General features: G+C 42.0%; 1 long non-coding RNA gene across 1 annotated transcript; it reads right to left on the reverse strand.

Moving 5' to 3' along the window:
- Window positions 1–3,735: 3,735 nt before the first annotated feature.
- Window positions 3,736–25,397, reverse strand: LOC118498008. The gene is made up of 3 exons (XR_004900529.1): window positions 25,241–25,397; window positions 14,907–14,913; window positions 3,736–3,747 (listed from the first exon to the last, which is right to left on the reverse strand). It is a non-coding gene; the product is annotated as an uncharacterized LOC118498008 (long non-coding RNA).
- Window positions 25,398–26,012: the final 615 nt, after the last annotated feature.

Raw genomic sequence — 26,012 nt, forward strand, 5'->3', positions numbered from 1 at the left:
ATAAATTATTTTAAATGGCCCATTGACTCTGTCCCCCATTTTGAGTTTCTCTGATTGCACTCTCACAGCTGCCACCATCCCAGGCAGCCCCAGAGGCCCACTACAGCTGTGCAGATGTGTGGCTGTGCAGATGTGCAGCTGTGCTTGTGAGTGTGGACGAGGAGAGAACCAGACAGCCACCCTAAGCAATGAAGCCAGAGGTGCTGTGCTAACAGCTCAAAGCAAGCAAGGTGATGGTCAGTCCTACATCACTTCTAGAAGTGGTGGGGAGAGGCAGGAGGAAACACATAACTGAAATATTGGTGAGAAGGGTTTGAGATAGAACTAGGTTTAGCACGTGGGTCTGTTTGTTTGTTTGTTAAAGAAAGAAACCACAGCTTTCTTTGCCTTTTTTTATTTTGTGTTTGTTTGGTTTTTAATTAAGGTATGGTTGACATACAAAAGAGCTGTACATATTTAATGTATAAATCTTGATGCATTTTAAGATAATTGTATATCCTTAAACTATCACATTCCTAAGTTGTCATAAATTATCACATCTAAGAGTTCTAAAATTTCCCCCCTCTCTTTTTTATTTTGATAAAAACAAAAGATCTACCTCCTTAACAAATTTTAAGGATACAACACAGTACTAGGTGCACTATGCTATAAAAGGAATCCCTGTAACGTATTTATCTTGCCTAACTGCAACTGTGTAGTCTTTGACTGACACTTCCCCAATTTTCTCTTCCCAGAATCCTTGGCAGCCACAATTCTATTCTCTGCTTTGATAAGTTTGACTATTTTTAATTCCTGATATAACTAGAATCATGTTGTATTGGTTCTTCTGTGTCTGACTTATACTTAGCAAGTTCATCCATGTTGTTACAAATGACAGAATTCTCCTTTTTATTAAGGCTAAATGGTTTACTCTTGTATGTACAATATATCTACTATATTTTCTTTATTCATCCATCTGTCAATGGACACTTAGGTTGTTTCTAAATCTTAACTATTGCTAATAAGGCTGCAATAAATGTGGGAGTGGAGGTATTTCTTTGAGCCTTCAACAACATTTAAGAGAAGTGGACAACCCCAGACTGGCTTCACTTAAGCCACTGCATGGGTACCATGACAGTGGCACTGTGAGTTCCTGCAGCCTCCCATGAGTCCACACCACAGGGAGAGACTGAGAGCGCCTCCCCGCCCTCTCTCCCTGAACAGAGCCCACGTGGCTTTCTTCCTCTCCACATGGTAAACTCTAGAGGGAAGGGACACGGTTTACTATTCCACTTTGTGTCCCTGGACCCAAACAGGTATCTTACACATTTCTGTTAACTGAATGACTAGATGAGACATAATGACACAGAAGGAGGATGGTGCATCCTGCCCCACAGGCCTGCTTCTCCTGGGACAGCAGCAGCAAGGCTAACCCCTGTCATCCTGCTGCTCACTGCTTTAGTAGAGTCCAATGACCTCTCTTCTCTCCTACCAAGTAGCTGCCCTTCAGAGGTGACAACCCAGTGTTTGTCTCTGCCTTCACTGTCTCTGAGCACATGTCCAGCAATGCTTTCTAAGAGGATCATTTAAGTCACACAATTGAGACTCTTCTCTGAGCTGGTACCCTGAGCTCAGGCTGGATGCCAGTCCTCAGGGAACTTCCCATCCCAGGGTGTGCCCTGCCATGCCAGGTTTTGTAGGACCTGCCACGCCCCCTACCACCCTCCCCACAGTGATGGCATAATGCTGCTCTTCCTTATTTCATTCCCCATTTGTACAGCTCTTCTGCTTGGGCAACATGCAGACAGTGTCCAGAAAGCCCCACAGCAGGTGGGAAAGACCACGGGTGTGAGACCCCACTCCTTCAGACCCTCCCCAAGAGCACACTGCAGCTAACATTAGTGGTGGGGTCTCTACAAGGCTCAGGAGTTCACACCTGAGAGATGAATGAGACTGGAAGGACCCACCTCTGCTCTCCCACCTACTCAAGATCAACCTGCCGAGGAGAAGAGGGAGAGAGAGTGCCCATGAGCAGAGTGAGCCCAGGACCTCCAGGAGCAGGAGGAAGAAGCAAACCCGGGTGCCACTAAACCAATGGAGAGAAAGGGCTCTGAGAAAAGGCCAGAGTGGACCCAGAATTCCTTAGAAATGAAAGATTCAGCCTGGGACCCCCTGAAAGAGCAGACAGCCTTGGACAGGACACACTGAGTCCTGTCTGAGGATCCACCCCACACACACATCCACCTCAAAGTACAGATGTGGACCCCAAACACTGTGTGGTCATCGCTGCAGGGCAGACTAAAGTGCCTGACTGGATTCATCTCCTTACTAAGACAGAAGATACAGTGTGCATGGAGCACAAGGAGGGGAAGGAGCCAGGGTCAAAGAACAGTGAGGCTTGCACAGCCATGCAGCCTGTCAGCGGGAGTACTGTGGTGGAGGTGAAACCTCCCCTCCTTCTGATCAAGGTTTTCCAGGGGCAGCTGCACACTGGGGCAGCCCAGGGCCAGAGGGCTGGCCACTCCCTGTGGCCAGGGCTGCATTTCTGTCAGCTGCAAGCCTATGTCCCCAACACTGCACCCTGCTATTAGCACACACTTATTGACACCCTCTCTGTGCCAAGCACTCTGATAACCCTGGGCTCACTGCAGGGAGCCAGCTGGTGTGGGGAGAACAGGGAGGGGTCCAGAATGCCACACTGCCCTGGTAGCTGAGGGATTTACCGAAAACACTGGAGGGAACTCCAGTTCCTATCCCCAGAGTGCTCACAGCCCGATGAAAGAGAAGTGATGCACTGGCCATTGAGACTTCAAAGAACCACCGCAAGCCCCAGCAGGTAGAAAAGCTGCAGGCTGAACTGCAGGCTGAAAATGCAAGGGTGGAGCCAGCTATCCACCTCAACAGCCTTCCTTCCTGGGCCAGGCAAGGAGCAGGAGGCCTGTATATTTGCCCCTTTCATTGTTTTTGATTGGTCAGCCTTTCCCCCTCAGCTGTAAATCTCCAATCTATCAGTAGCCACCATCTGAAACAAGTCTTTTTGCACCATTCCCACTCCACCCCAATGAAACCATCTGGCCAGGCAGTTCCCCTCTCTACAATGACAAAAATTTGGGAAAAGGAGCAAAGCCTGTTAAGCTTCTGAAACAAACCACTAAAAAACCTGTCATCTGCCCATCTGCCCAAGAATTTAGTCCAGTGTGGCTGGTGATCATTCTTTCACTGACAGCACAGCCACTTTCCTGTGGGGTCTTGTCCAATCTCAGAATCTCTCTGTGACACTGAGAGGACAGAAGAAAGGTGTCATAGATGTGTCCCCAGGAAAAAGATTCTAAAATAAGGCTACCGTCTTTGGGAAACGTGTCAGGAACAACATCTGTGAGGGGCAAGGGAAGCCAGATTGGGCAGAAGAGAAGACCGAGCTGTGAAGTGGCCACAGCAGAGACCTCAGCAGGTCCCACAGGGGCTCTGGAGCATGTTGGACGCCCACCTTGTCCCAATTTGCCCAGGCTTTGAGGTCCTAATTTTAGCACCTGAAGCCCTGCACCCCAGGAAGATCCTCACTCCCCAGAAAACTGAGGTGATTTTCACTGCAGGAGCTGGGCTGACTGTTTGGAGTTCTTCCCATTGAGGCAAAAGAGCCACATTTTGGACCTGGTGTGAGCAGTCATTGGGCACAAGCTGCACCCAATGACCCAATCTGATTTGGGCAAGGTACACTCAATCAGCTGTGAGTCATTTCGAGAGTGGGACTTGGCTGTGAGGCACCCACTGAGCATTGCCTGGTCCCAAGTGGGATTTGGCATTACATCACAGTGTCCACTGCAATTCACCTCTTTTGTCCCTGGGCCCACTTGCTTCATGGAATGAGTTTGTCCCCTCTGGATATAGCTTCTCAGGCTGGTAACTTTTCTAGAAAACAAACACGGAGAAGATCAGTAGAATGACTACAGCCCTCCCATGACCCCCAGGACCACAACCGGTTTTTAGCCTACAACTGGCACTCATCTTCTCCCTCCTCTGCTTCCCATTTGAGAGGCCCCTCCTCTTTCGCTGGTACCTCTGCTCTCAGAAAGGCTTACCTAGTGCAGTGATCAGGCCCACATTCCTGAGGGACATCAGCTTCTAATCCCCGAGTCTTTCCTAGTCCATGGCTGCGGCATTTGCCTGCTTACTGTAGAGGTCATTAAGGACATATCAAGACACACCCCTATTAGTCATGAAGATGTCAAATGTGACCTCATTGTCCCTGTTGGGTGACACCTAATTCCTAACGAGGAGCCATTGCTCCAGCCAGGGTGATGTCCCTGTTTCCTGCTCCTGCCCAAAGCAGGTCTCCTTGGCCAACTGGTTGTGTCACATCACAGAAATCAGTGTTGGTAGGTCAAATACTATGTAAAACCTCAAAGAGGGTATAAACCATCCAGGGGTGGTGACCACATCTGCCTGGGTGACTGGAAGCCCATGCTTTGGGCTCCTGCAGCCTCCATCCCTGCATTCTCATGACTCTACTGAGGCCCCCATCCTCCTGGCCCTGGAGTGGCCAGTGACAGAGGCTGGTTGATGTCAACTGGAGTGACTATTCCATCTACTTCTGTCTTGTCCTCTTCTGGGCAAATGCTCTTTGGTGGGCGTTAATACGCTACCCAACTCCACACCATCCATTGTATGTCCATCCACATGATTGTTCCCTAGTTCTTCTTGTTCAATCTTAATGTGTTTGTCTTCCCAGGCCCTGAGCAGCCAGCAAACCACTCTCTCCAATCACGAGACCATATGTATCCTCAGGCTTCTCTCCTTTCCAGACCAGATACTTCTTCCTATCAAGAGAACCACAGAGCAAAGGAATGTGTCTGAGCTTTTGAGTCAGACATCCTGGATCCCCCAAAACAACAACAAAAAAGAAAGCCTCAGAATAGAATAAATAACACCTATGACTCAGAGTTGTTGTAAAGAGTCAATATATACAAAGATCTATTAATAACCTATTCTAGGTCTGGCACAGACCCATTGCTTGTCCTCAGAGATCTCAGTCTAGTGAGAGGATGCAGCCGAGAGGACAGCAATTCTCTGGAGAGTGTTGATAGAACCCTGTGCTGGACCCAAGGGTATGTGGGAGGTTTTCTGAAGGAAGGCTCAGAAAATCAGAAAATGCCTTCAAAGTGTCTGGGACTCCTTGGGTTCTTAATGAAAAGAAAATGGGTAACATCATCCCAAAATGATGTTGGGCTGATGCTCCTGTAGGTTTGCCTGTCTCCTGGGATGTGAAACTGGGTTCCATGTACAATGGGTCTCCAGGTTGCTAGACAGATGCAGCATGGACACTGGCCTTGCTTCTGAAACACCATGTCTGTCCAGACACACTGTCTGAGACAGATGTCACTAAAGAGCCACTTAGACAGCTCATGAACATATGTTTGCAGAAAAAATATGTCAGTACTGCTGTTCAGGCCTCCAGGGTCTAGAGCAAGCCTGAGCCCCTCCCTTTCTACCACCACTGCTAGGGACAGAGGGGCTGAGTGTGCAATGGGGAGAAGCCTAAACAGCCTAGAGGGCAGTGGCCATGTGGTAAGATGGGGATGTTTGTCCTTGACACACAGGTGAGCCCCTGCAGGCCCTGAGGTTGCCACCCTTCTCTCCCACTTCCCCTAGGCCATGCAGAGTCCCTACAGGACTGGCAGGCCTGGGTCTCACCAGGAGAGGACCATGACAAAGTCTACCCCAAAGATTTCTCATTCTTTGAGACCAGGAACTGCCAATATTAAATTCAGAAACCTCCACTGACTTCCACCTCTGCCACATTGGCCCATGCTCCCTCCTAGATATAATCCACATCTCCTAATCTCCTCACTCATCTCTGCCTACAAAGCTCACCCAGGCCTCTCTTTTGTGTCTTCAAATACAGCCTAATATCCAAAGCTTGCCTCAGAACCCACATGTTCTGGTCCAGCTCCCAATAAGCAGGTGAGAAAAATCTGCCCTCCTCTAAAACTCAAGGTGCAATAACTATGACATTCACTCCTCATTTCCCATTTAACACTGCAGATTGGGATTTTTCATATGTGACCATCTCTCTGGCTAATGTGTTGGCCTTCACAGCAGGTATCTCACACCTTACACTTTTATATTCTGGCTGCCGGAGCTTAGCCGGTATTGACTACAAGGAGGAGCATGGGCCTCTGCTTCCCTGAAAGCTCTTAAAGATGAAAAAGAAAGCCTTGTATACCATATATGTGTGGATAGTAAGTGTTTTTACCAATAATCTGGATGGAGTGCCAAAGTGAATTTTACTAAGTTACTGCAGTCATCTAGCTGGCATGCCAATGAAAGATACAGAATTCAGAAAGCCCTTAATGTGTGAAACTAAAAAAAAATGTACTTCTGTCAGTGTTCTGCATTTAGCTCTAAGTCCACATCAACTATAGAAGCATGGGCTGATTAACCCAACTTAAGGTGTGAATGAGGAGATTGTACTTGGGAATAGGTGGACAACAGTCAACACTGTGATGTAGTTTCCAGAAATGAATCTGAGTCTGTATTAATAGAAAGTTTAGTTACTCCAGGACAAACATTAAAAAATGGGCCTATGGTTCTGAGCACCACACAGCAAGGAGGAATAGACAAAGGGACCATTTCCATAAACATGCAGAATAACAGAGACTTCAGAAACTGCTGTGACCACATAATAAGAGAAGGAGATCATCACACCTGTCACAATGGCTATCATCAATCAATTAACAAACAAATGTTGGCAAGGATGTGAAGGAAAAAGAATCCTCGTGCAGTGTTGGGGGGACTGTAAATTGATGCAACCATTATGGAGAACAGTTGGAGGTTCCTCACAAAATTAAAAACAGAACCACCTAATAGACCCAGTGATTCCACTTCTGAGTAGGTATTTTTTCAAAGAGATCTAAAACACTAATTCAAAAAGATATATGCACCCCTATGTTTACTGCAGCATTATTTACAATAACCAGGATATAGGATGCATTCCCATCAATAGATGATTGGATAAAATGATGTGTTACATTTATACAATAGACTATGACTCTGCCATAGAAAGAATGAAATCTTACAATGTGCCTGTGATGAGAATGGGAGACACATTCCAGAAATGGGAGGAAAGGCGAGTGTGTGTGACATGGGGGGAGACCTGATGCCTCTAAGTTCTCCTCTGGGCAGTAGACTCTGCGGTCGAGGCAGATGCCCCCCTGAATCAAGCCAGCTAACATAAAGTCAGACTCCACCACTTATGGCTGAGTAACACTGGGCAAGTTACTTACCGTTGCTAAGCTTCAGATTGATTATTGTTGTTGCTATTGCTATTATTTTAAGAGATAAACTACAAGTAATACCTCTAACAGAAGGGAATTGGGATAATTTAACTAGAAGAGGTATATAAGTGGCTCAGAACAGTGGCTGACACTTAGCAAGGGTTAAGATATGCAGCCGTATTATTATTAGGGGCACATAACCAGGTGAGATTAGGGGCAAATACTGAGCAACGTGAGTGTGGCCACCCTGCCTATGAGTAGTGACCTCTTTGCTTAAGCACGATGTGCCTCAATTTCATATCTGAGGGTGGGGTTCAGTCACTGCCACACCAGGGGCCCAACGGAAACCAGAGGGCAGACAGTCTGCCTCATGCTAGCTCACCATTGGAAAATGGTTCAAGTCCAGCAGGATCAGGGAAGACAGGTCAAAGGTAGAGTCACAGGGAAGCGGCACCAAGCCCAGGTGCTGAGAACAAGAAGGCTTCAAAGTCATGGCAGGACAGGTGTATTTTGCTCTTTCACATTTCCCCTTGGGTAACCTGGGCTGCTGCTGTGCTTGCAGCTGAGGCTTACAGGGCAGGGCTTCCTTCTGTTTGAACTCTGCCAGCATTCTGAGCATCAGAACTCAAATCTCCAAACTGCCAGGGCAGGTGATGGGTGAGGGCCAGGTTTCTAAAAGTTTCTTTGGTGGAAGGATTGACTGCATGTGGATGGGAAGAGAGAATAAGAAGAGACTCATTAGAAAAATCCTAAGTTTTCTTGTGCATTGAAAGAAAACAACAAGATAGGTTTGCTTAATAAGTTAGAAAAACTCTACCCAAATATGCGAAAGGCCTCAGAGGAAGCGTAAAACCTGCCTGTAACCTTCACACTCCCCAAGCACCCTTTCAAAGGGTGAAGGGTCATTGCCCAGCCATTGAAGATGAAGTTGAGACATGACTGTACCCCTACTTTATGACAGTTTCTTTCTCCTCTACATAAAAAATAATCATTATGTTCACCATGCTAACAGAAATTTGGAACAGAATGCCTTTGAAAATAACTTAGAAAAGGCAAGTCCAAAATGCCACAGCTATGCCAACATGTGGGACGTTGGGAAGCTATCGCAACTTTACTCTTATCAAGAAAAGAAAGAGCCAGACAAACTGAAGAACACCAACTCTTCTTAGATGTGTCAGATCACTGAGGTTGCAGGCAAAAGGCTGCTCAATAACTGGAGAGAAAGCAGGTGCAGAGAACCCCAGCAGACCGGGACCAGGAGCCACACTGAAGCTGGCACTGGGAGGGGCACTTCAATGGCAGGTGGTGAACTGCTGGAAGCTCAATGTGACCCGCTTCAGAGTTAAAGTGAAGACAACTGATTATTACACAGGATCAAAGGCAATTCAGTAAAGACAGGATAGTGTTTGCAGGACATCCACATGCAAAAAAAAAAAAAAAAGAATCTAGACACAGAACTTATAACTCTCATACACACTAACTCAAAAGAATCAAAGACCTAAATGTGAAATGCAAAACCATAAAACTTCTGCAAGATAACACAGGAGAAAATCTAGGTGAATTTGGTTTGGGTGATGACTTATTAGATACAAAAATAACAATCCATGAAAGTAAAAATTGAATCCATGAAAGTAAAAATTGATAAATTGGACAACATTAAAATAAAAACTCTGCTCTGTGAAAGACACTGTTTAAAAGAATGAAGAGACAGACCACAGACTGGGAGAAAATACTTGCAAAATGCATGTCTGAGAAATAACTGATATCCAAACTATGCAAGGAACTTTTTATTGAACAACAAGAAAGTAAGTGCCTCAATTAAAAATGAGCAAAAGACTTAAACACACATCTCACTAAAAAGATATGAAGATAGCAAATAAGGATATGAAAAGTTGCTAAAAATAGTGTGTCATCAGAGGAATGCAAATGGAAAAAATAATAAGATACCTACTTGAATGGCTAAAATGGAAAATACTGACAACACCAAATGCTGATGAGGCTGTGGAGCAACAGCACCTCTCTTACACTGCTGGCCGGAATGCAAACCATTACAGCAACTTTGGATGACAGTTTGGCAGTTTATTAAAAAACCACATACACCGATCATGTGCTCCAAAAGAACTGAAAATGTATGTCCACACAAAAGCCAGCACATGGATATCTGTAGCAGTTTTATTCAAACCTGCAGAAACTTGGAAGCAACCACCATGCCAGTTAGTAGGTAATAAACAATTGCACATTGATATGATTGTCATTCAACAATATGATGAAATCAGCCATAAGCACCCTGGCGATGAAGGGGACTCAAATGCATATTGTTAAGTGAAAGATGCCAACTCAAGAATGCTACTACTGTACAATTCAAATCACATAATACTCTGAAAATGGAAAAACACTGAAGAGAGTAAAAAAAAATCAGTGGTTGCCAGGGGTGCCAGGTGAGGGAGGGAGGGATAAAAAGTGCACAGGTGATTTGGGGGGCAATGAAACTATTCTGTATGACACTGTCATGTTGGCTACATGACACTGTGTGTTTCTCAAAACTCATAGAACTGCACAACAGAAGAGTGAGCCCTGATGTAAACTATGGACTTCCATTAACAATGGTGTATCATACTGATGCATCGATTGTAACAACTGTGCCACACTGAAGCAACAAGTTCATTCTGCAAGATACTGAGGGAGGAGGAGTGTGAGGACATAGGGGAACTCTCTATACTTTCTGCTCAATTTTCTTGGTAAATCTAAAACTTTAAGTTTATTAATGAAAACAAAACAAAACAAAATTTTAAAAGTTTCATAACGAAATTCATTTCTAGGTAGGGTAGTGTCAATGTAATCCAAAATGTTAACCAAAAAGGGAGAAAGTTGCATGACATTTTAATAAATTTTAAGGCATCTGATTGATTTTACTCATGATGAAAAAATCTTAATAATAAGTTAGAAGTAGAAGGAAACATGATTAATCTTACAAATTATTATCAATTTTGTTGAATCATATGAAATTGCCATTCTTGTAGGTCTAAACCCCCGCCAAAAAGAGTGAGTTATTCAAAAAGAAGAATGCATATTTTTTTAAGAATACATATTTTTATTGCTGTTGTTCAATGCTGTCCTGGAGGTTCTAGCTGGTACCTAAGACGAGAAACAGAAATAGAATACAAGAATACTTACTGGAAAAAAGAAAATAAACTTTACCTATGAACAAAATGATTATGAACATACAACCAGAAGAATTCATGTAAAGGCATTTAGAATGAATACTCAGTGTTGTGATATAAGTTTACCCACACACTCATGTACGCCGGCATCCTTATGTAAGATAGAGCTGGCTCAATAAACACAGTGCAAGCTTGTTGGACTATTTTTAGCAACACGCCCCTTGTATCGGCTCTGAGAGGAGAGCCCATGGTTTGTAGTTCGGGCTGGCAAATTTCTGAGTTGCCAGGGGTTGAAACAGAGGGTTTCTGGTAGGCCAGGCCACCCCTGCTCCGTCTCACCTGGTAAATGGCGGGAATTTCTGTGTTGCTGAGATGTCAAGGGATGCCAGGCAGTCAGCACTGGAACTGTGGACAGCGCAGTGGTGGCCTTCACTCAGTGGGGCTCCAGCGGAGCATTTGCTTGTCTGTCTTGCCTGCAGGGTTTGGAACTCATTTTGTGGGCAAGATCCGTCCCTTTGGTATCACGGGCACCTGGCAAAGACTTGGCTTATAAAAGGGCATTGAGGTGTTTCTGATTACTGAATGTGTGTAACTTATTTGACCTCTGAGATGGGACTGTAGAACTAACATCCTTCAGGCATTATATTCACAGGCCCTTGGGAAACTGAGCATGGCCTTTACCCAGCTCTGGAGTGCACATCACTCCTGACACAACCCAAGTGTGGGGTCACACGGGAGAGGACCCTCCTACCCACCCCGAGTCTGTACGAGAGCACATTAGATGGCCGCGCTGATCTGTGGCGGAGCGCCGGCTTCTGAGGTCACTGGAAGCTTTTTCCGTTATCCAATCCAGTAGCCAGCTCTCCGACCAAACGTGCCCAGCAGACTTGAGGAAATATTCGCAGATTAAAGGACATCTGTCAATATCAGAAACAGGAAGACTTTGTGAAGGCCATGAAATTCAGGTCAATCTCATTTCGTGCATATTCTCTAAGATCTTTTATGTGTTCTGACAATTAGATCAGGGGCTCCTTGCCTCTTTGTTGAAGCCAATCAAACCTTCAAAGAAACTACAAAAGGAAAGAAACTTCAAATGCCCGTGAGGGATCAATTAACACCTTGAAACTTTCATCTAAAACATTTCTTAATGGATGCCTGTCTCATACATGCTTAAATTCTAATGAAGACTGATAATAGAATCCTAACAGGTTTTTTTTAAAATGATAGTACCCATTTGCTGGTCCACACTGAGCAGCAGATAATCATACTATGAGGAAGAATCTGATTTTAAATGAATAAGTGCATTTGTACATGAGAAAATCAACAGTAAAAGCATTTTTCATTATACTCTTCTCACTTGTGTATTCTCCTATAAATCTTATTCACAATATAGTATATGATTATGTGTCACAGAGATATGGATATTTTAATATTCATGATTTTACACAAACTCTTACATTGATGAATAGCATATTTACATAGAAGTATGCAAATATGAGTGTATATGGTGAGTTTCTCAAAGTGAACACGCCGTGGGGCCACCACCTTCCAGGGCGATGAGTGGAGTACCCCCGCCTGTGGCCGTCACCGCTGACGTCTATGCCAAAGGTCACACTGTCCTGACTTCCGATGCTCTCCATCTGTTTCGGCTGTTTCTGATTTTAAGTAGAGCAGGATGCACCCTTTTGTGTCTGGCTTTTTTGCTTGGCATTTTCTTTCGATACACAGCCCTGTGGGTGGGTGTGGCAGCAGTTTCCTTCCAGCATTGTGTATTTTTCTATTACCTTCCACGTGTTCTCCAAAACCCAATGGTGCCAGCTTTTCTAGTGAAACCTTCCCCATAAACATACAGTGTGATCTCATTGTGGTTTTTAATTTGCACTCCCCTGATGATCAACTAGTTTGAGTGCCTTTTTATGTATTTATTTTCTTTTTGGATAATCTGTTTTGTGAAATGCCTGTTTAAGTACTTCAATCTTTTTCTCTTCTATTGATTTGGAAACTTCTTTGCATATTCGGGATAAAGAGTCTTTGCTTAATACAAGAAACGTAAATTTCTTCTATACCTTGGACTTTCTTTTAATTTTCATGGTGACCTCTTTGAATGAACAGAAAGAGTTTGTTTCAACAGAAGAACAAAATAAAAATGAAAAACAATGTGTAAAAGAAGCAGCACAATTTCTCAGGTTTTGTTCCATGTTTTATGCCTTCCCACCTGAGTTCATGAAAATACTTTCCTATGTTACATGTTAAAACTTTGTTGTTTTACTTTTCACATTTAAATCTAAAATTTTGGAAATTATTATTAGTTTATTGAGCATATTAAAGGTTAATATTAATTTCTTCTCTTTTTCATCTTTCATTTTCTTAAAGCACAATCTGTTGGGTTGGTTGATTCATAGGTTCCTTCCAGCATATTCTTCATTTTAAAATTTACCTACTTCCTTTTTCAGTTATACTCCCTCCTTTCTCTGCTTTTATAATTTCTTTTTATGAGTATTTATATGTCATATTATTCTCTTAAATATTTAGATCTTGTTTAGAAAGACTTGGTTTAGCTTTTGCCAGTTTTGTAGCATGTGTTTTTGATGCTGACTGTAAGGATATTATTCTGTTCCTTCCTGTCACTTGTCTCATAAAAACGTAAACCTCAGAAAAGATCCATCACTCTTTTCTGTTGCTCATTTGGATCTGAAGGTAGTGTTCCTAGACTTTTAGAAAGGTGAGATCAGGAGAGATAGAGCTTCACATCTACAGCTTCTTCTTCTGTTGTTGCAGTAAAATGGGCAAAAACCATAGGCTGGAACTTTCTGTGATCAACTCCCTCTGTGTCCTCCCGACTGGTACCACTTCTTTGCTCCGTTGGCTGTGCTTGCTTTGACTTCTGTTCCAAGCAGGCTCTATTGGCAGTATGGAACTTTGTCTTGGAAGGGCTCTTCAGCTGATAGATGTCACAGTTCATGAGGCCCAAGTTGCTCAAGTCCTTAGAATATCACAGAAGGCCCCTTGCATTCCAGTGGGCCAGACCCACTGCGCTCCACCTGCTCTTCTCACACAGCCCCATCATGTTTACCAGTATCTATCCTTTGGCAGCTTGTGTTCTCCTGTTAGGTTCTTTGGACACACTTGCTTCCCTCTTTCATCCTGGACTTGGAACAGTCCAAACTTTCCCTTCTCACTTGTATTTTGGGGTTCTAAGTGATGACTCGTCAGTTATTGTTGCTGCATATTATCTTACATTTCTGGTTTCTCTATCCTATATATTTTCATGAGTGGTTTCAGGAATATTCAACATTGTAAGTTATAGCTGCAGTAACAGTTTTATAAAATTCTTTCAGGAGTATCTGTTTTCATTTCCTTAAGGTTTTAGAATTTGGCACATCCCAGGTGGGGTGGGAAGAAAAATGCTTTCTGTCTTCTAAGCCTTCTTCCCTATTAAAATTTCCAAACTACCTCTCCCCAACAGGGCCTGGGGAAGCCAGCTTGGAAAGTTGTTTACTGGAGATTGTAGAGACTGTACTTGTAAATTCTAATTCCAGGACAACAACTAGCACATTACCCTGCACAGCTTGGTTAGCTGTCAATCAAGAACAAGACAACATTCGAGAAACTCAAAAGTGAAGGACACTTCATTCTGCATCCTCCCAGATAACAAGATTTAATGGTAAAAAAACAGGTATTAATTTCTCTTCTTGAGGAATTGGATGAGGGCATCTGTGTTTGGGGCTTTTAGGGGTTAGAGAAGACAGAATAAAAATGAAAAACAAATTGTAAAAGTAGCAGCAAAAACACCAAAAAAAAAAAAAAAGGTCTTAGAGTTCAGAGATTTAAATGAGGCTCATTTATAAATGTAACCTCTGTTCTAACTGATTAAAATACAAGAAACATAATTAGTTAGAAACCAGCTTTTTCTAAATTCTAAAATACTAAGGTGACCTTTCACATTTATATGCTAGTAGACACTACAGGAATCTTTCATAACTTCAGAAAGTGTTGTTAATGGTATCGTGGAATAAGTATATTTGCTCTCCCTGGCTTCCAATCAATTGAAAACATTCACTCAGTATTGAATTTGAGCTCCTGTTATAGGCCAAGAAAGTTGTCACAGTCAGTCAGTTTTCACACATGAAACAGAAGGACAGTTTGAGGAGTAATACGAAGTAAGATTAATAAAGGAGGTATGTACAAATGTGTGGTCAGGGTCAGGGAAACCAACAAGGGAGAGTGCCATCTCCAGGGGATAGCAGTGTGGGGGGAATGATAGGACCACTGGGCCCAAAGGGGTATGGCTAGGATCCATGAGAACAAAGAACCTCCACTCTTCACCCAGAGCTCTGTGCTGGAGCTGACTAAAGCCCGAGGCTGGGAGCCCCTATGGTTGTCTTAGAATAACTCAACCTCCTGCTTCACAGAACAGAGGGGAGCGGAGTGGAGAAAGGATGAAGAGGGGCATGGGTGACCTCTGTCACCTCCAAACACACTGTGAACAAACAGGAGCCCTGTCTCCCCAGAGATTATATTCTGATGGGGAGAGGAAGACAATAAACATACAATTAAAAGTCCAGTAGGAAGAAAAGCCAGGTGAAGAGAGGGAAAGAAGGTGACAGGGAGGCCAAGGCATCAGAAAGACATTGGGTACAAACTTGTAGGAAGTACCCTGTGAGCAGAGACCTGGCTGAGATGTCAACTCAGGTAGAGAAAATAAGTGCAAAGTAGATGGGAACATGTGTTAGAAGCTCAAGGCACATCAGGATGAAAACATGATTTTTTTCTATTTGGCCACTAAATGAGGTACAAGGACTTTCCAATAAATATTATCACCTATAGACAAAGTTTCCTATGAACCTATAAGGAGAGCAAGTGACACTGCACAAAAACCAAAATGTTCTTGGACACCAAGATAGTTTCCCTTATGTTTAAAATGTTCAGGGATGTCATATCTCTTTTCCATTCTGGAATCAAGTGTTGCCCTTTTGAGCAGAAGACATGCAGTAAAATGGAAACCTGTGAGAGAGGAAGGGCCTCTCTGAGAGGTAACATAAAAGATGAAGAAAAATTTCAGGATTGGAACCTGATAGAACCTGATTGGGAACCATCATCTGCCAAATATAGAGCCTTCATGAACCCCTAGTGTTCTAGATAGGCCAGTGTCTCCTAGAGATGCTTCACTGTATAAAAGGAGAATAAGGAGGAAGGGGAAGAAGTAAAGAAGGAAGAGGAGAAGGAGAAGGAGAAGAAATAGAAGAAGACAGAAAAAGATGAGGGGGAGAAAAGATAAGAAAAAGAGAGGAAAGAAGAAAAAAAGAATGAACCTGTGCAGCCCACCCATCCATCCTGCATGAGAGAAAGACCAACTTACGTTGTCAGGTTGTATGGGGTGCTCTGCTGCCTCATGTATTCTCTGGCTTTCCTTCCTGTGGGGTACAGTAAACATACTCTATCTTTCATTGTATCCTGATAGTTGCAATTCAACTAACAGATAGACAGGGTACATAAAGAGCAAAGCCAGAATCTGAACCTTGACATGCTGACTTTGAAACCCATCAAGAGCACAGAGAGGTTAAGTATTATTCTCAGGCCTCTGCTTATAGCCATTTGCAGCAAACTTACCTTTAGGGAGATTCGGGAAAGAAGGGGGGGGGGAGGAAGAAAGGAAGGGAGGAAGGAAGGAAGGAAGGAAGGAAGGAAGGAAGGAAGGAAGGAAGGAAGGTAGGAAAGGAAGGGAGGAGGAAAGGAAGGAAGGAAGGATGGAAGGAAGGAAGGAAGGAAGGAAGGAAGGAAGGAAGGAAGGAAGGAAGGAAGGAAGGAAGGAAGGAAGGACTTTCATAGATGAGAGGCTATTAAATTGTAGAACAGAATGTACTGGGGAATCTGAATTCTGGTTTTCAAACATGAACAAGAGACTGACTGTCTAAGACAAGGCTCGATTAGGCGCAGATGTGGAATCCAACAATACTGAGGAGCACAAATTGGTTGTCTAGAAACATGTTGGTGAGCAGAGCCAGCTCTAAGCAGAATACTAAATAATGAGAAGGCAAACTCTGTCTGGGGGTCTACACTCAAGTTGCCATGATTCTTTTCCTCTTGCCCAGTCCTCCAATATGATAGTCCTATTGGGTCACACTTAGTCCATCCTTGTTCCCATTCCTGGCTCCCATTTCCCTCCAATCCTTAAGGGTTAAGTGACAGCAGAGCAATGGCTAATATTTTAACTGAGAATAAGGACTGGTCTTGAGACAACTGCTAAGGACATGTACATTGTAAGGGACTCTTAGAGGGCCTCATTCCCCCTCTTACTGGTGGCCAATTCTAGTCGGCTTGCCTGAACTCCCCAACCCCAAACCTAAGGTGTAAAAAAATGAACACTTGATCTAACACTTCCTGGAAGTTGCTAACCTGGTCTAAGCTGTTTTAGGGATGTCCTTGATGAGGCCAGGCCCTGGACTGGTAACATAAGAAGCCGTATGCCACCCCAGAAGCTCACGGAGCAGTAGGAAATCAGGGACTAGAATCTTACCTATATATTTTCACTATTAATTTCAGACTTCTCTATCTAGTTCAATGTTTCTTATTTGGTGATGCTGGCTGAACGAAAACAAGAATGAAGGTACCTTGGAGAAAAAAATCTTAGCGTAGGCAATAAATTTTGGTTGCTCAACCTCCTGAGTAAGATGAATTTTTATTCTTATACAGATCCATTTAATATATAATTTATTATCCCCTCCCAGTGGGATACCTGGCACCACAGGTCAGAGCATCGTTGCCCTTATACATAAGATGCAAGGCAGCAGGAGAATAGAGGGGTTTGGCAGCAGTGACCCTCATTTTTTTCTGTTCAAAGATTACAGAAGGTCATAAATTCACATTACAAATGTAGAAATAGGACACACAGGCAGCAGAGGACTTCTATGAAAAATAGAAGAGATCATCACAAAGGACCTCTGTCTGCAAGGATGATTTGGCTTCATCACAGCATGAGGAGTGGCAAGAAAAGGAGTATTTTTCATGGAATAGTGACAGTGCTTTAACCAGGATAGAGCAGACCCTGACTCTGTGACATTGATCTTCAGTCTGTGCTCTCCCTGGAGACTCTCAGTGTTGGCTCCAACCTGGAAGAGCTTTAAAAGCTGATGTACTGGAAAGAGCATTCAAATTGGCATCAAAAGACTTGGGGGTAAGTCTTGATTTTTCACTAATAAGCATGTGTCCTTGGGCAAGCCACTTAACCTTCCTATTTATAAGATAATAGCAATGGACAAAATAAATTATTTAGAGTACCATCAATAGTAAAGTCCCAATCTTAAGCCACCTGTCATTGTAGGGTTTGTAACTTTTTTCTTTATTATTAAATATATTGGGGTGACACTGATTAATAAAATTATATAGGTTTCAGGTGTACAATTCTATAACACATCATTTGTACAGTGTATTGTGTGTTCACCACCCCAAGTCTGTTGGGGACTGCCCTGCCTGGTCTCAGGAAGCTGTAACCCCCCCGTAACTTAGGCTGAGTGAAAGACCTCCGGATCAGGAGCCACTAAGGAGACAAAAACTCATTTCCCTGGCATGAACACTGCCTGTTCTGTGCCAAAACCTCCTAGCTTGATCAGTTAGCCAATAATGGGTAAGATTTCCACAGAGGGAAACACTTAAGACAGGCATGATCACATGGAGGCTTCTGGGAAGAGACCTGGGGCTGTGGAAATGAAGGGGTGATGGACATCAACCCCTGCCCCCTTGGCTTTGTCAAAGCCTGAGTATTTGTTCTTAAATATGAGAAATCCAAGTCTCCTGGCTGCCTCTGTCTTCTTCCCTTCTCAGGCCTGCAGGGGCAGTGCAGGCCAGACCAGAAATGGTGGGCCCCCGGGATAATCAGGCCTGGGACATAGAATATGCAAGATCCTGTGAGATCTGTTTGCTGGAGGATGTTGTTAGATTAGAATTTGAAGGCACAGACAGGAAACCAAAACTAGCCCTTTCATATGTTAAAGACCACAACCCTTGCCCAGAATCTCAGCAGTTCTATCCCCACCTTTGTAAGTTGCCTACATCTTTTTATCTTTTCTGCCAGACTGTGAATCCACAAACTAAGTCGTTTTCTCAATAAAAAATCTGCTTGGGTATGGACATGGGGCACCCTGCAGGAGAGAGGGTGGCCAAGGTGCTCCCCATGTGAGGAGTGGCCCTTCTGTTCCTCTTCCCCCACAGGACCTGGTTGTCTCTGTGTATGTTTTTTCTCATGTTTCAACGAACATCCGCAGCCGAGATGGATACTGCAGGACCGTATCATCCACACAAGTCAAGTCTCCTTCCATCACCGTTTATGTCCATTATACTCTTTTCTACCTTCCTACCTCCTTTCCCTCTGGTAATCACTATACTGTTGTCTATGTCTATGCAGTTTTGTTTTTTTTTTTTTTTGCTTAATCCTTTCACCTTTTCAATCACTCCTACAATGCTCCTCCCCTCTGACAGCTTTCCCTCAGTCTGTTGACTTTCTAAAGTACAAAGTTTTCTTTACTGTGGGGTTCAAGCTCATAACACAGTTATGCATTCAATTATTTGCTTGTTCTTCTACACATTCTGTTAATATTAATGGAGCATGCTACCAATAAAAGAATAAGGAAGCCCATCTTCATTATGCTTTGAAGCTATAAGTAAGATTCTGCCTTTGTTCTTCTCTTCTGTTCACCTATCTCTTAGGTAACCTAATCAGTTACCACATTCACAAGGAAAAAACAGAAAAAAAATAGTATTGGAATTAGTCTTTTATTTATCAAATCCACACATTCTCAGTAACAACTCTGCCAGACCTGAAATATAGAGGTTTCCTCTCCCTGGGTACTCAGAAATTTCCCTTTTACTTTCCAAGGCTGTTTTTGCATTATTTTTATAAGAACTTCAATTAAGAAACACTATCAATTTCTGGCAATGGTGGCATAACAAGAAACAGATTTAACCTCCTGCCACAAACAACTGCACAAAATACATGAAACAACTGTTTTGAGACTGGATCAGAGTGATTGCCAAGCTGGTGAGACCTGAGAGGACAGAAACATATGTGATGAGTCCAGTGTTTGTACAGAATTCTGTCTGGAAAGAATTTCAAGATTCAGTGAGGGAGGGGAAATCCAAACAGAGCCTATTGTCTCCAGTGAATTGAGAACACAGAGATCAGAGTTTAAAGAGGTAGATTCACCCAAAACTACATAGGTGAAGAATTCCAGAAATCTGCATAGAGCACCCTTGAGACTTTGTCAAGTATTAAGATGTGAATGTTTGGAATGACTCTCCACAAGGCTGATTGAAAATGGTCGTAGAGTTACAAGCTGCAAATGCCCAGAGTCCATACAGGGTAGGGAGAAGTTCTATTCTCTCTTGGCCAGTTTGGGCTGCTATAGTAAGTTACTATGGATTAGGTGGCTTAAACAACAAATATTTATTTCTTACAGTTCTAGAAGCCAGGAGGTCCATTATCAAGGTGATGGCAGATTCAACATCTTTTGAGGAGATCCAGTATCTTTAGTTTGCAAACAGCTACTTTTTTTCATGGTGTCCTCACAGGGAGAAAAGAGGAAGCAAGACCTCTCGTGTATCTTATAGTCTCATCCTGAGGACTCTACCCCCATGAACTAGTTATCCCCCAAAGTTCCCACCTCCTAATTTAATCACACTCTAGCTTTCAACATACAATGTGCAGTCCATAGTGCAGTCCAACCAGCCACAATGAAGAGTCTTCATTGAAAACCCAACATTCCATGGAATGTTGATATTTAGTGGGTATGAGGGAAAGATGTGCCTTACTAGCAGAACTGAACTTTGCCTGGACTGTAGGATCCTGGAGACCCATCCAAGGAAAGCATATTGCCAGGCCTCAAAGAAACCACACCAATGCTTGACAACTTGACACTCTGTAAAACAAAAAGTCTTTCTCTTTTTTTAAAGGAAGATGATACATCCAGACACAGTGTAGCATATATCTGCCACCCAATTTAAACTAACTATACATGCAAGGAAGCGGGTGAATATGACCCATGAAGAAGAGAACAAGAAAACTACACACTACCATCTCATATAAAGAGATGCAAAAATCATCAACCTGATAATAGCGAACCAAATCCAGCAACACATAAAGAGGACTATTAACCATGGCCAAGTGAGATTAATCCCAATAATGCAAGGCAGATTTAACATCAGGAAATCAATCAATGTAATACACCATGTGAATAAAAGGTTGAACCACATTATTATCTCAATAGATGCAGAAAAGGCATATGACAAAATCCAATACATTTTCATGATAAAAAACAATCAACGAATTATAAAGAGAATAAAACTCCACCAACCTGATACAGGCCTCTGCAAAAACGTCATGGCAAACATCATACTAAATGTCAAAGGCTGAATGCTTTTCCTCTGAGATTAGGGATAAATCAAGGCGGTCTGCTTTGTCTACTATTATTCAATATTATACTAGAAGCTCTAACTATGAAAATTATGAGAAGAAGAAAAGTTTGGAAAGGAAGCAATAAAACTATCTCTATTTAAAGTTGACATTATTTGTATATAGAAAATTCTGAGGAGTCCACACAAAATAAAAACTATTATAACTAGTAAGTGAGTTCAGTAAGCTATGTAACGAAAGGTCAATGTTCAACAATCAGTTGTATTTCTATTCACTAAGCAAAAAAAAAACTAAAAATAAGACATGAATAAAACAATTTTCCTTATAATAACATCAAAAAGAATACAATATAGCATATTTAACAAAAATAGTTCAGGACTTATACTCTGTAAATTGTTGAAATTAAAGTCCATATAAATGGAAATTTATCCCATATTCATGGATCTGAGTATTGTTAAAATGGCAATAACCCCAAACTATTGTATAAAATCTCAGTTTACTTTTTTGAAAAAATTAAGAAGTTGATCTTAGAATTCAAATAGATATGCTGGGAACCCAGAATAGCCATATGCTTTGGAAAAAGAGGAGCGAGACTGGAAAAGTCAAACTTTCTGCACTGTCAGACCCAAAAATGCAGGTGCTGCCTTGGCATCTCAGAGCTGCCCACAGCCCCGTGGGCTCCCCTGCTCTCACCAGGGGTGCTCCCCAACCAAGCAGGAAAGCATGTCCACTTGACTAGCTCCATCTATCAGCTGGACCAGTTGGACCCCATCAATTCCTCAACTGAAGGAGTTTCAGTTCCCTACCAGCCCATAAAATCATTCAAACAAGCCGATTGCATTGTCCTGTGGGAAGCAGGAATACTCAACATTCTCTTACTACAAAGCCTGCCTCCCAAAACCATCACTGGTTCACTCTGCTCCCAAATGCAACCTCCCTGTGGCTTTGTATGGCTTATGGTGTGCTCCTCTAACAGGCTTTTAGTTTATGTGACTAATAAACTGCTGCTTACCTTCACTGTCCAGTGCTGGAGGTCATGTTCAAACATCACATCCTTTAAGGTTGAGGATCCCCCTTCACCAACAGAGTGCATGTGAAACTCCAAATTACAAAATATGTTAAAAGTCTAGAGTAATCAAGATTATGTGGCACTAGTAAAAGGATAAACAATATATCAATGTAATAGAATGGAGAGTCTAGATATAAACCCTTACATTTCTGGTCAGTTGATTTTCAACAGGAGTGTTAACATAATTCAATGTGGAAAGAATAACCATTTTACTAATGGTGCTGGGCCACTTGGACAGTCACATGCAAAAGAATGAAGCTGGACCCCCTACCTACAAACATATTTTAAAAAGTCGCCTCAAAATGAATGAAAGACATAAATATAAGAGCTTTGAAACTCTCAGAAAAAGACATTGGTGTTAATCTTCCTGACATTCAATTAGGCAATTGTTTCTTAGATACAATACGAAAAGCACAAGCAACCAAAAAAATTGAATGTTTTTTACAAATTGAATTTGTTAATTTATTGGGGTGATATTGATTCACAAAACCATACAGGTTTCAAGTGTACAACTCAACAAAACATCATCTGCACACTGTATCATGTGCCCATCTCCCTAAACAAAATCCCTTTCCATCCCCATTTTCCCCAACCTTGCCCTCACCCACCTACCTCCCACTTCCTTTTCTCCTTAGCTGACATATCACTGAGTCTATATCTCACACCACACACACACACACACACACACACACACACACACACACACCTGTCCAGAATGTATCCAGCCAGGTAATATGAAAAATAGAAACATTTATTGAAGATACAAGATACAAGAAACATTGTACATAGGACAATGACACCTCAGTCCCCTTCAAAGTAGGCACCTCAAGACCTCACACAGTTCTCCCAGTTGCCATCCACTGCCCCATCATATTTTCCTGAATTTCATCAATGGTCTAAAATCTCTTCCCTTTCAAAGGTGACTTTAGTTTGAGAAAAAGCCAGAAGTTACAGAGCACCAAATCTGGGGTGAAGGGAGCTGAGTCACTTGGATGATTTGATGTTTCACCAAAAAACTCGGCATGAGACATGATAGGTGAGCAGGCATGTTGTTGTGATGAAGCTGCCAATCACCAGTTGCCCATAGCTACAGCCTTCTGAATCATCTGAATAGTTTTTGTGGAGAAATGTTCAATCTTAATGCAAAATCTGATGCAGATTTGTTGTTCTCTCTGCTCAGTCATTTTGAACACAGCACACATGCTCACCTAATAGCATCTGCCTCCCCCACTGACTAGCACAGTGAAGTCTTCATTGTTCATGCACGTGCATTCCAGTCCACACTGCTTAGCTTCCAGGTTACATCCATGTCATGCAAACCATTCTCATTGTATTAACAATGGCTAGACTTTTTCCATACAGACCAAAAAAATATATGTATATTTAATATATAAAATATATAATTATATATAAATGTATGCTTTAAATATGTAATTATATATTAAATGTATATTTATATAATATAATTATAGTTATCATTTATATAATAAAATTATATTCTATATAATGTTGCATATTATATATTATATATGGTATAATATATAATATATATGGTTTTGCTTAATTCCTTCACATTCTTTCATCCTGCCCCCCAACCCCCATTTCCTCTGACAGCTGTCAGTTTGTTCCGTGTATTCATGCCAATATTTCTATTTTGTTCATCAGTTTATTTTCTTTATCAGATTCCACATATAAGTGAGATCATATAGTATTTGTCCTTCTCTGACTGGCTTATTTTACTTAGTATAATGATCTCTAAATGGCTACACCAGTCTGCATTCCCAACAACAGTGCAAAAGTGTTATTCTCTCTCTATATCCTCGCCAGCACTTGTTGCTTATTGATTTATTGATGGTGGCCATTGTGACAGGCATGAGGTAATATCTCATTGTGGTTTTAATTTTATCTGTCAGATGACTAGCAATATTGAGTATTTTTTCATATGTGTATTGGCCATCTATATGTCTTCTTTGGAGAAGTGTCTATTCAGGTCCTGTGTCCTGAATTTGTCCTGTATTTTTAATTGGGTTGTTTGTCTTCTTGATGTTGAGTAGTATAAGTTCTTTATGTATTTTAGAAATTAACCCCTTATCAGATGTATCATTGGAAAATATGTTCTTCTATTCAGTGGGTTCCCTTTTCATTTTGATGATTATTCCTTTATCTGTGCAAAGCTTTTTAGTTTGAAGTAGTCCTACTTGTTTAATTTTTCTTTTGTTTCCCTTTCCTAGGAGATATATTAGCAAAATACTTTTATGAAAAATGTCTAAAATTTTACTGCCTATGTTTTTCTCTAGGATATTTATGGTTTTGTGACTTACATTTAAGTAGTTGATCCATTTTGAATTTATTCTTGTGTATGGTTTAATTTGGCAGTCTGGTTGGTTGTGTGTGTGCACCTGACCAATTTTCCCAACACTATTTTTTGGAGAGACTTTCATTACCCCAATGTGTGTTGTTGCCTGCTTTGTCAAATATTAACTGACCATAAAGGCATGGGCTTATTTCTGCATTCTCTCTCCTATTCCATTGGTCTGTATGCCCGCTCTTGTGCCATTACCACGCTGTTTTTGATTACCATGGCCTTATGGTATCAGATAATGTGATTCCTCCAGTTTTGTTTTTTTTCCCTCAAGATTACTGAGGATATTTGGGGTCTCTTTTGGTTCCATATAAATTTTTGAAATATTTGTTCCAGATCTGTGAGCTATGTCTTTGGAATTTTCATAAGAATTGCATTGAATCTGTAGATTGTTGAATAATATGGACATTTTAATGATGTTAATTTTTCCTATCCATGAACATGGTATATGCTTCCACTTATTTGTATCTTCCTTAATTTCTTTCTTCAGTGTCTTATAATTTTCTGAGTACAGGTCTTTTACCCCCTTGGTTAAATTTATTCTTAGGTACCTAATTTTTTGTTGTTGTTTCAATAGTAAATGGACTTGTTTTCTTAGTTTATCTTTCTAATAGTTCATTATTGGTATTTTAAAATGCCACCAATTTCTGTGTGTTAAAGGACACTAACAAGAAAATGAGACTTCCAGCAAAGATGGACATGTAGATAGACACACTGTGCCTCCTCGCACAACCAAAATAAGGACAACAGCAATTTAGAAACAAAAAAACAAGCAGTACTGACAGAAAATTGAACTGTATGGAAATCTGACAACCAAGGAATTGAAGTAGACACATCCATCCGGACCAGTAGGAGGGGCAGAATTGGGCAGCCTGGATGGAAAGGGGTCATGGCAAAGCAGAGGCTGGAAGACCCCGGACAAGCAAGGTGGTGGCTGGCAGACCCAGCGAGGTGGTGAATTGTGGAGCAGGGCTCAGGGCACAAGGCAACTGGTAGACCAGGCTGTCCCACATTCGCACACAAATAAACCAGGCAAAACTGGGGAACAAGACAGACCATGCAACCCAGGGTCCCAGTGTAGGGAAATAAAGCCTCAAAACACCGATTGAAAACACCTGTGGGGGTTAAGGTGACGGGAGAAACTCCCAGCCTCACAGAAGAGTTCACTGGAGAGACCCACAGGGTCCTTGAATATACACAAACCCACCCACATGGGAATCAGCACCAGAAGGGCCCACTTTGCTTGGGGGAAGCAGGGGAAGTGACTGAAATCCAGTAGAGAGTGGAGCAAGTGCCATTGTTCCCTCTCAGACCCCTGCCCCACAGATAGCATCACAACCCAGCAACTGGGTTGCCCCATCCTGGTGAACACCTAAGGCTCCGCCCCTCATATGTAACAGGCACAACAAGACAATAAAATGGCCCAAAGGAAAGAACAGATCAAAGCTCCAGAAAAAATACAACTAAGCCATGAAGAGATAGCCAACCTATCATATGCACAGTTCAAAACACTGGTAATCGAGATACTCACAGAATCGGTTGAATTTGGTTGCAAATTCGATTAAAAAATAAAGGCTACACTAAGTGAAATAAAGGAAAATGTACAGAGAACCAATAATGATGGGAAGGAAACTGGGACTCAAATCAATGGAGTGGACCAGAAGGAAGAAAGAAACATCCAATCAGAAAAGAATGAAGAATCAAGAATTTGAACAAATGAGAAGAGGCTTAGGATCCTCCGGGACATCTTTAAATGTTCCAA

This window comes from Phyllostomus discolor, chromosome 13 (assembly GCF_004126475.2).
Source record: "Phyllostomus discolor isolate MPI-MPIP mPhyDis1 chromosome 13, mPhyDis1.pri.v3, whole genome shotgun sequence".
Classification (NCBI taxonomy): Eukaryota; Metazoa; Chordata; class Mammalia; order Chiroptera; family Phyllostomidae; genus Phyllostomus; species Phyllostomus discolor.